General features: G+C 33.4%; 3 non-coding genes across 3 annotated transcripts in view; all 3 read right to left on the bottom strand.

The window, feature by feature from the left end:
• LOC119561900 overlaps positions 1-106 on the bottom strand; it is a 1995-nt gene extending 1889 nt beyond the window's left edge. Inside the window, exon 1 of the ribosomal RNA XR_005221510.1 lies at positions 1-106. This exon is cut by the window's left edge and continues 1889 nt beyond it. This is a non-coding gene — a ribosomal RNA (small subunit ribosomal RNA).
• A 5380-nt stretch (positions 107-5486) lies between these two features.
• On the bottom strand, positions 5487-9457 carry LOC119561901. Its single transcript, XR_005221511.1, has one exon. It is a non-coding gene; the product is annotated as a large subunit ribosomal RNA (ribosomal RNA).
• Positions 9458-9858: 401 nt separating this feature from the next.
• The window catches only part of LOC119561904, a 179-nt gene continuing 37 nt past the window's right edge, over positions 9859-10000 (bottom strand). Inside the window, exon 1 of the ribosomal RNA XR_005221513.1 lies at positions 9859-10000. This exon is cut by the window's right edge and continues 37 nt beyond it. This is a non-coding gene — a ribosomal RNA (5.8S ribosomal RNA).

Below are 10000 nucleotides of genomic sequence, written 5' to 3'. Positions count from 1 at the left end.
GATATAATGAGCCTTTTGCGGTTTCACTTTTAATTCGTGTGTACTTAGACATGCATGGCTTAATCTTTGAGACAAGCATATAACTACTGGCAGGATCAACCAGAATAATGTTTTTATTCATATTTCATTCATATTTTTGAATAGAAATTAGCAATATAAATTTTATAGATTGTTTTCTATCGAATACGGCCATTTTTATATAGCATTCGTATACGTTTGTTGTTTTCACAATATATACTTGTTCCGCCACTAATAATAACAAGTTTTTTAATTATTGATGTTAAAAACACAATATTTTTTTTCGTAATACGTAATAATTTTCTTTATATTTGCATATTTCATTCTAAAATATCTTTTTTGTTCGACATACGTCATTATTGTATCCACACATGTACAATTTTTGTTTAACCAATATAAAATATTGAATTAAATCATTTGTATTTTGATGATAAATTTAAAATTTATCTGTATATATTCATATAAGACTCTTTGGTAATATATAATATAAAACCGAGCGCATATATGATATGTACGTTAGAAGAAATAATATATATATATATTATTTTCTTTTAATATAGGGACACCTCTTTTAATTTATCCCCGCAGGGAATTATCACATAACTCAGTATGTGATAATGGCAGACCAATATACATATATATCAAGATTATCAATACAAAATATATATCATTATTAGCCTGCCTCAATTGTAATTATTTATTTGGATTAACGATAAAGTTCGGAAACAATTTGTTATTCTATGTATAATAGAAACCTTGGCCTTTGTTTCAACATTATTATCTTTGGGCTTAAAATATTAACCGTGGAGCCAAGTCTCATATTCATAAATGAATAAAGAAACAAATTTGACGGATTAATATCTTCTCTACCGACAGACAGTATTTTGTCACGTCAATAGTAGATGGCCGGCCCATTGACCATCCTATAGTAGTTTTTGGACCCAATATCTTTAATTCGGGTATTTTCAATTGTCTTTGCCAATCAACCGTTTGGTACTCTCTCATATAATAAGAGAATACACATATAATTCCATTATATGGATATATCTTCATTATTTTATTTGCTACATCACCCTATAATAGTTTTTGAACCCGTCAACTTCAATTCGGGTATTTTCAATTGTCTTTGCCAACCATTTATATGGTATTCTCTATTATAATAAGAGAATACTAGTGAATATCCATTATATGGATATATCATCTTCATATTATTTGCTACACCACCCTATAGTAGTTTTTGAACCCATCATCTGCAATTCGGGTATTTTCAATTGTCTTTGCCAACCAACTATACGGTATTCTCTCTTATAATAAGAGAATACAAGTATATTTTCATTATATGGATATAATGCCATTTATTTTTCAATATCCATATAATTCATTTAGTTTTGTATGTACAAAACAAGTTTTCTTTATAGTATTGACAAAATCATATGTTTACGCATAACATAAGTTTTGACCAATACGAGGAGGGGCCCGCCAACGACCACCTCCCTATAGTAGTTTTTTACCCCACGCACTACTGCGTGCCTGTTTACAGTACTAGTGCCAGCTATCACTAGGTTTATATATCGTGTTTCAGTGATATATGGGTAAATTCTACCATTTATTCTTATGTATATGGCATTTCTATGCCATATTTATACAATCCATTCATATCTTAATGTATATTTATTATATTATACATTATTATGCCTTATAGGTATTATACCTATAAGCCATATCCATACGATTCATTCACTAGTGCCGCCCCTCACTAGGTTTATAATTTTTATATCATTGATATACAATTTATTTCTATATATATGGCATTTATATGCCATATCCATACAATGCATTCACATTTCAATGTATATTTACTTGTTATACATTATTATGCCTTATAGGTATTATACCTATAAGCCATATCCATACGATTCACTTATATAAATATATGTATATTTTTCTATACATAATTTTTTTTTACTTTTGTATGGATTTCTATGCATATCCATAGTTTATATGGATATGCTTGGCGTTCTATATAGTATTGACAAATTCATATGCATAACATAAGTTTTGACCAATACGAGGAGGGGCCCGCCAACGACCACCTCCCTATAGTAGTTTTTTACCCCACGCACTACTGCGTGCCTGTTTACAGTACTAGTGCCAGCTATCACTAGGTTTATATATCGTGTTTCAGTGATATATGGGTAAATTCTACCATTTATTCTTATGTATATGGCATTTCTATGCCATATTTATACAATCCATTCATATCTTAATGTATATTTATTATATTATACATTATTATGCCTTATAGGTATTATACCTATAAGCCATATCCATACGATTCATTCACTAGTGCCGCCCCTCACTAGGTTTATAATTGTTATATCATTGATATACAATTTATTTCTATATATATGGCATTTATATGCCATATCCATACAATGCATTCACATTTCAATGTATATTTACTTGTTATACATTATTATGCCTTATAGGTATTATACCTATAAGCCATATCCATACGATTCACTTATATAAATATATGTATATTTTTCTATACATAATTTTTTTTTACTTTTGTATGGATTTCTATGCATATCCATAGTTTATATGGATATGCTTGGCGTTCTATATAGTATTGACAAATTCATATGCATAACATAAGTTTTGACCAATACGAGGAGGGGCCCGCCAACGACCACCTCCCTATAGTAGTTTTTTACCCCACGCACTACTACGTGCCTGTTTACAGTACTAGTGCCAGCTATCACTAGGTTTATATATCGTGTTTCAGTGATATATGGGTAAATTCTACCATTTATTCTTATGTATATGGCATTTCTATGCCATATTTATACAATCCATTCATATCTTAATGTATATTTATTATATTATACATTATTATGCCTTATAGGTATTATACCTATAAGCCATATCCATACGATTCATTCACTAGTGCCGCCCCTCACTAGGTTTATAATTGTTATATCATTGATATACAATTTATTTCTATATATATGGCATTTATATGCCATATCCATACAATGCATTCACATTTCAATGTATATTTACTTGTTATACATTATTATGCCTTATAGGTATTATACCTATAAGCCATATCCATACGATTCACTTATATAAATATATGTATATTTTTCTATACATAATTTTTTTTTACTTTTGTATGGATTTCTATGCATATCCATAGTTTATATGGATATGCTTGGCGTTCTATATAGTATTGACAAATTCATATGCATAACATAAGTTTTGACCAATACGAGGAGGGGCCCGCCAACGACCACCTCCCTATAGTAGTTTTTTACCCCACGCACTACTACGTGCCTGTTTACAGTACTAGTGCCAGCTATCACTAGGTTTATATATCGTGTTTCAGTGATATATGGGTAAATTCTACCATTTATTCTTATGTATATGGCATTTCTATGCCATATTTATACAATCCATTCATATCTTAATGTATATTTATTATATTATACATTATTATGCCTTATAGGTATTATACCTATAAGCCATATCCATACGATTCATTCACTAGTGCCGCCCCTCACTAGGTTTATAATTGTTATATCATTGATATACAATTTATTTCTATATATATGGCATTTATATGCCATATCCATACAATGCATTCACATTTCAATGTATATTTACTTGTTATACATTATTATGCCTTATAGGTATTATACCTATAAGCCATATCCATACGATTCACTTATATAAATATATGTATATTTTTCTATACATAATTTTTTTTTATTTTTGTATGGATTTCTATGCATATCCATAGTTTATATGGATATGCTTGGCGTTCTATATAGTATTGACAAATTCATATGCATAACATAAGTTTTGACCAATACGAGGAGGGGCCCGCCAACGACCACCTCCCTATAGTAGTTTTTTACCCCACGCACTATTGCGTGCATGTTTACAGTACTAGTGCCAGCTATCATTTGGTTTATATATCGTGTTTCAGTGATATATGGGTAAATTCTACCATTTATTCTTATGTATATGGCATTTCTATGCCATATTTATATAATTCATTCATATCTTAATTTATATTTATTATATTATACATTATTATGCCTTATAGGTATTATACCTATAAGCCATATCCATACGATTCATATACTAGTGCAGCCCCTCACTAGGTTTATATATCTCATTTTAATTATATATTGGTAAATTCTATTATTTATTCTTGTGTATATGGCACTTATATGCCGCCATATCTATAAAAATGCATTTATATTTCAATGTATATTTTCTATATTATACATTATTATGCCTTAAAAAGTTATTATACCTACCATAAGGCGATATCCATACGATTCATTTATATAAAAGATATATGTATAATTTTCTATACATAATTTTTTTTTATGAATATATGGGTTTCCTAAGCATATCCATATAATACATTTAGTTTTATATGGATTAGATTGGTCTTCTTTATTGTATTGCCAAACTCATATTGATAAAATAAGTTTTGAACAATAAGAGGATCAGCCGCCAACCAACCAACCACTGCTACCATTGGAGGAACATATACTTACTTTTTATATGTCCTCTTACTTGAATGGTCCTCTCTTTACTTGAAAATTTCATTACCATAGGAATCTATTTATACATGGAATATGATTTCCACTACTTTTTCGCGTCACTAATAATTAATATGACGATACAGACTTGCTACCATAACATAAGTCTTGAACAATAATAGGAGCAGCCGCCAACCAACCACCAACCAACCAACCACTGCTACCATTGATAGTAATTTTATATGTCCTCTTTACTTGAATTTCAATACCATAGGAATATTTATACATGGAATATGTTTTGCCACTACTTTTTCGCGTCACTAATAATATGACGATACAGTCTTGCTACCATAACATAAGTTTTGAACAATAAGAGGAGCAGACACACCAACCAACCAACCGCGCTGCTACCATTGAAGGAACATATACTTATATTTATATAAGTCCTCTTTACTTGAATGGCCTCTTTACTTGAATTTCAATACCATAGGAATATTTATTTATACATGGAATATGTTTTGCCACTACTTTTTCGCGTCACTAATAATATGACGATATAGACTTGCTACCATAACATAAGTTTTGAACAATAAGAGGAGCAGACACCAACCAACCAACCGCTGCTACCATTGAATGAACCATATATACAAACTTTTATATATGTCCTCTTTACTTGAATTTTAATACCATAGGAATATTTATACATGGAATATGTTTGCCACTTTATCATCGCGTCACTAATAAGATGACGATACATTTTGTTTGTTCAATATTTACTTATATATTGATGTTTCCAATTTAGGTCTTTTATATTTCTTCTTCCCTACCTTACACACCACAAACAAAGTGGCGTGCGATGCTGCAAGCAAGCATAATGATTATGCCCGCTTTGCAACATCTTTATTATCGAATCATCAAGCAAAGGATAAGCTTCAGTGGATCGCAGTATGGCAGCTGCTCAACCACTTACAACACCTTGCCTGTTACAAAAGTCGTTTACAATTGATTCTAGGCTTTGTCATTGTATTAAATAATGCTTTTATATGTAACTAGCGCGGCATCAGGTGATCAAAGATCCTCCCAATTTACTATGTTACAAATTACATTGGCATCACATCCATTGTCGTTTATAAAGTAAATTATAAACTTTAAATGGTTTAGAAGCCATACAATGCAAATTGCCCCTTATTTATCATTGCAGTCCAGCACGGATACGACCTTAGAGGCGTTCAGGCATAATCCAACGGACGTAGCGTCATACCACTGTTCGCTCGAACAAGTATTGTGCCATTGGTCCGTACCTGCGGTTCCTCTCGTACTACGCAGGAATGCTGTCGCAACAACGTTTTGTCATTAGTAGGGTAAAACTAACCTGTCTCACGACGGTCTAAACCCAGCTCACGTTCCCTTGCATGGGTGAACAATCCAACGCTTGGTGAATTTTGCTTCACAATGATAGGAAGAGCCGACATCGAAGGATCAAAAAGCGACGTCGCTATGAACGCTTGGCCGCCACAAGCCAGTTATCCCTATGGTAACTTTTCTGACACCTCTTGTTAAAAACTCTTTAAACCAAAAGGATCGATAGGCCGAGCTTTTGCTGTCCCTGTGTGTACTGAACACCGAGATCAAGTCAGCATTTGCCCTTTTGCTCTATGTGTGGTTTCTGTCCGCACTGAGCTGGCCTTGGGACACCTCCGTTATTATTTGAGAGATGTACCGCCCCAGTCAAACTCCCTACCTGGCAATGTCCTTGAATTGGATCATACCTGAGTAATTGGAGTTATACCAAATTTTCAAATCAAAAATACATAAATGCACCGTTTTATTAAAGAATTTGTTTGCGATTATATAACAAACTCGTGATACTTTGATCAAGAAGCTTGCATCAAAACCCAATACCATAAGATATAATAAATATATCCGTATAATGGCTAGGAAATGATACACGTTCCATTTAATCAAGTAAGTAAGGAAACAATAAGAGTAGTGGTATTTCATTGGCGATACCAAACCGAAGTCTAATATCTCCCACTTATTCTACACCTCTTATGTCTCCTTACACTGCCAGATTAGAGTCAAGCTCAAAAGGGTCTTCTTTCCCCGCTAATTATTCCAAGCCCGTTCCCTTGGCTGTGGTTTCGCTAGATAGTAGATAGGGACAGTAGGAATCTCGTTAATCCATTCATGCGCGTCACTAATTAGATGACGAGGCATTTGGCTACCTTAAGAGAGTCATAGTTACTCCCGCCGTTGACCCGCGCTTACTTGAATTTCTTCACTTTGACATTCAGAGCACTGGGCAGAAATCACATTGTGTCAACACCCGCTAGGGCCATCACAATGCTTTGTTTTAATTAGACAGTCGGATTCCCCAAGTCCGTGCCAGTTCTGAATTGATTGTTAATTGATAATCGTTATAATTAATAAGAACTAATTGGTTTAACCCAATTAGTATTCTTAAAAATTTTAGCAAGAAAGTTCCACAATTGGCTACGTAACTAAACTATCCGGGGAACAAGTGACCAACATAAATGCCAGACACTCTATTTACCCAGAACGAGCACATAAACCATGTTATTGTTTCCCAATCAAGCCCGACTATCTCAATCTTCAGAGCCAATCCTTATCCCGAAGTTACGGATCTAATTTGCCGACTTCCCTTACCTACATTATTCTATCGACTAGAGACTCTTCACCTTGGAGACCAGCTGCGGATATTGGTACGGCCTGTTGAGAAGTTTGCGTGTCCCCACCATAAATTTTCAAGGTCCGAGGAGAAAATATCGACACAACAGTATATGTCATGCTCTTCTAGCCCATCTACCATATCTCTCTGCGAAAGACTTCCATGGTAGTACGGCTATAAAACAGAAAAGAAAACTCTTCCGATATCTCTCGACGGCTTCTTTATGGTCGTTCCTGTTGCCAGGATGAGCACGAGGCCCATATTTAATAACAAACGGATACTCAACAGGTTACGGAATTGGAACCGTATTCCCTTTCGTTCAAAATTATTCAAGTATATTAATTAGCTTGATTTATATAATATAATTATATTTGTATGGCATTTGTGTTTTACTTGAAAATTTTCGGCTTTCGCCTTGAACTTAGGACCGACTAACTCGTGATCAACCACTGTTCACACGAAACCCTTCTCCACTTCAGTCCTCCAAGGTCTCATTCGATTATTTGCTACTACCACCAAGATCTGTACCAATGGCAGCTCCATGCAGGCTTACGCCAAACACTTCTACGCATACCATTGTACCTTCCTACTCACTAAAGTTTCAAAATTTATATCACAAGTAATATAAATCATCTACTTTAGCGGTAATGTATAGGTATACAACTTAAGCGCCATCCATTTTAAGGGCTAGTTGCTTCGGCAGGTGAGTTGTTACACACTCCTTAGCGGATTTCGACTTCCATGATCACCGTCCTGCTGTTTTAAGCAACCAACGCCTTTCATGGTATCTGCATGAGTTGTTAATTTGGGCACCGTAACATTACGTTTGGTTCATCCCACAGCGCCAGTTCTGCTTACCAAAAGTGGCCCACTGGGCACATTATATCATAACCTTGAACTTCATATCAAGAAAGTTAAGGTTCTTACCCATTTAAAGTTTGAGAATAGGTTAAGATCGTTTCGACCCTAAGGCCTCTAATCATTCGCTTTACCAGATAAGATTATTTTATATAACATTAAAATGCACCAGCTATCCTGAGGGAAACTTCGGAAGGAACCAGCTACTAGATGGTTCGATTGGTCTTTCGCCCCTATACTCAATTCTGACAATCGATTTGCACGTCAGAACTGTTTCGGTCTTCCATCAGGGTTTCCCCTGACTTCAACCTGATCAAGTATAGTTCACCATCTTTCGGGTCACAGCATATATGCTCAAGGTACGTTCCAGTTAGAGGCATAAATAATATAAATATCATTATACATAACTATATAGAACGCCCCGGGATTGTGTTAATTAGCTATAAATAGTTAAAAAACTAATCCCATTATTAGTCAAGTTAATTACGCTATTAGGTTTATATCCCAATAACTTGCACATATGTTAGACTCCTTGGTCCGTGTTTCAAGACGGGTCCCGAAGGTATCCTGAATCTTTCGCATTGTTAATCATACAAGTGCATATAATAAACACAAAAATCAATGATAATTATGCCATTATATAATTCCGAAAAATTAACGCACTGTATTCATATAAATCTATCAGCACTTTATCAAATTAATAACATTTATTCTGTGTTAAAATGCAAGCAAATTAATTTGAATAAACTATAAGTTATATTTTATGATAAATTTTGTATGCTAATAGATTACAATGTCCTTATATGGAAAAAATGCACACTATTATCATAATATTGTTTAAATATTACAATTTTAATGATGAATTTTCCATAACGGATATTCAGGTTCATCGGGCTTAACCTCTAAGCAGTTTCACGTACTGTTTAACTCTCTATTCAGAGTTCTTTTCAACTTTCCCTCACGGTACTTGTTTACTATCGGTCTCATGGTTATATTTAGTTTTAGATGGAGTTTACCACCCACTTAGTGCTGCACTATCAAGCAACACGACTCTTTGGAAACATCATCTAGTAATCATTAACGTTATACGGGCCTGGCACCCTCTATGGGTAAATGGCCTCATTTAAGAAGGACTTAAATCGTTAATTTCTCATACTAGAATATTGACGCTCCATACACTGCATCTCACATTTGCCATATAGACAAAGTGACTTAGTGCTGAACTGATTTCTTTTCGCTCGCCGCTACTAAGAAAATCCTGGTTAGTTTCTTTTCCTCCCCTAATTAATATGCTTAAATTCAGGGGGTAGTCCCATATGAGTTGAGGTTGTGTATAACTTTTTTTGCAATTAATTCTTTATATATAATGATAAAACATTTTATTAAATTCGTTATATATTTTATATATTTGTATGGCATTTGTTTGGTCTAACGAATCAACGAAGAATAATAATATTGTCAACGGCTTTCTATTTACTAATCTTTAATAAGAGACAATTCTAGATAAATTTTTTATGCTAGACATTTCTCAGTATTATTTGATTGAAAAAGAAAATATTTCTCTTCGTTTTTCACATTCAAATTATTTACTAATGTGAGATAATGTTTTTCATATATTTGTTAATATTATGAATAATATAATAATTAAATTATTATTATCCAATAATATACCATATGCTTATAAAATTTCATTATAAAATTTATATAAACAACTTAATTAGCATAGTCTTACAACCCTCAACCATATGTAGTCCAAGCAGCACTATAAAATTAATTAAAGTACATAACAGCATGGACTGCGATATGCGTTCAAAATGTCGATGTTCATGTGTCCTGCAGTTCACACGATGACGCACAGTTTGCTGCGTTCTTC

Source organism: Drosophila subpulchrella, unplaced genomic scaffold, assembly GCF_014743375.2.
Source record: "Drosophila subpulchrella strain 33 F10 #4 breed RU33 unplaced genomic scaffold, RU_Dsub_v1.1 Primary Assembly Seq386, whole genome shotgun sequence".
Taxonomy (NCBI): domain Eukaryota; kingdom Metazoa; phylum Arthropoda; class Insecta; order Diptera; family Drosophilidae; genus Drosophila; species Drosophila subpulchrella.
Note: the sequence above shows the minus strand (reverse complement) of the source record. Positions and strands in the feature narration are given on the sequence as shown.